This window comes from Alligator sinensis, unplaced genomic scaffold, assembly GCF_000455745.1.
Source record: "Alligator sinensis unplaced genomic scaffold, ASM45574v1 scaffold682_1, whole genome shotgun sequence".
Taxonomy (NCBI): domain Eukaryota; kingdom Metazoa; phylum Chordata; order Crocodylia; family Alligatoridae; genus Alligator; species Alligator sinensis.
Window position 1 is genome coordinate 1628003 of NW_005842011.1, and position 1664 is coordinate 1629666.

Consider the following 1664-nt stretch of genomic DNA (forward strand, 5'->3'; position numbering starts at 1 on the left):
GCACCTTTGTCAAAGTCAGTCGCCGTCAGCATCTCGACAACCAATGCTCGTGGAGGGCACGGAGCCATGGCCAATCCCCGGGCCGGGACTGGGGTTACCGCTTTGATGGAGGCCTTTACAGCTTGTAGGCTTTCAGCCTTTCTGATTTCCCGAAGCAACTGCCCAAATGTAGGGGGATTCTCTCTCCTCCCAGTGAGGTTGAGCTCCCTTACCAGTTGCTCATCATAAAGTATTCCTACCCGGAGTTGCTGCAAGCGAGCTTTGCCAGCCATCTCCCGAGTGAGTCCTCCTTGGGCCACTAGCTGCTGTAACACTCTCTCTAATCGCAGGATGTAAGCTGAGGCTGTTTCCCCCTTTTGTTGGTATGTCTTATTAAATTCCAGGAACAAAGCCTCAGCTTGCACTGATTTTCCAAAGACACTAAACAGAAGTTCAAGACACTGGAGAACGGAAATGTTGCAGTTTTCCTGCTTACTCATTTGAACCATTTCAAAAGCTGGATCTCGGAGACTCTCCAGCAGCCGCCTCCTCTTCTCCTCTTTCGAGACTGCCCACCAGGCCACAGTCACATGGAAATGCCAAGCCTCAAAAGTCTCTTCCCCTGGGGGGAGTGGATCCTTCCCTGAAAATATGCGGGGCCTCTTGTAGGCACCCGACTCAGGTGATGGCTGGAGTGCCTCCTTCAGGGCTTTTCCCAATGCCTTTGCCCACTCTGGATCTGGCGCTCTGGAGCCCACCCCACTCTCACCTGGGGCAGCTGGCGCAGGGTCTTCAGCTCCTCTGGAGGGGGGTTCTTCGGATTCCCCTCCAGAGTCTGGGTGAAGCACCGGCCCCCTATCTACTAGTTACAGCCCAGACTTCCTCATCTGTGACCTCTAGCATCTGGGGAATATGCAAGACATCCACTGCGGTTGTCAGTTCACATACTGCCATCTGATGGTCCTCTCTCCCATCAGGGCGCACTCCACGCACCTGACATAGTCTAAGGCATCGAGAGGACCCCCTGAGTAGATCCCAAATGGCCTCGGCCGAAAGGCCCTTGGGGATGTTGGTAATCATAATCACCCTCCCTGGGCTCACCTGCAGCTCCATGCACCACTGCAGGAGCTTGGCCATGGCCATAACAATTGAGAACCCTCACACCAACAGTCCCGCAATAGAGTGAAAAATTATTTGGGACAAGCAAATCAAAACAAAAACACAAGCCTGCAGCAAGGTGGGGGAGACGCTCTGCTACGGGTACATGGCAGACATGTGGTAAAATGGGTACACAGCCAGAAATCCCGGATGAGCCCCCACAATGTAACCCTGGATGCAACACTGCATGCGCCCTCACCTGAATAATGGGATCCTTGGGTACCCGGTAGCCAGTAGCCCTGCCCAGCCCCCCTGGGAAGCTGCTGCACTGGCCCCGAGCGGAGAGCCTCCCCTTACAATCAAGCACCCTTGCAGACAGTTCTCAAACTATTCACAAGATTTAATTATTTACAACATAACAAATAATCCTTAAATAAGCACATGGATACACTGTCTAATAAACCCTCAAGAACTTATTTACACAGTCTCTCACTTGCACACGGTGTTCTGGGGATCCCGCGTGCACTGCCCCTGGCGGGGTATCTCAGGGAGCGGGACTGTCTGTGTCCCTGCACGTGGTCTGTGGA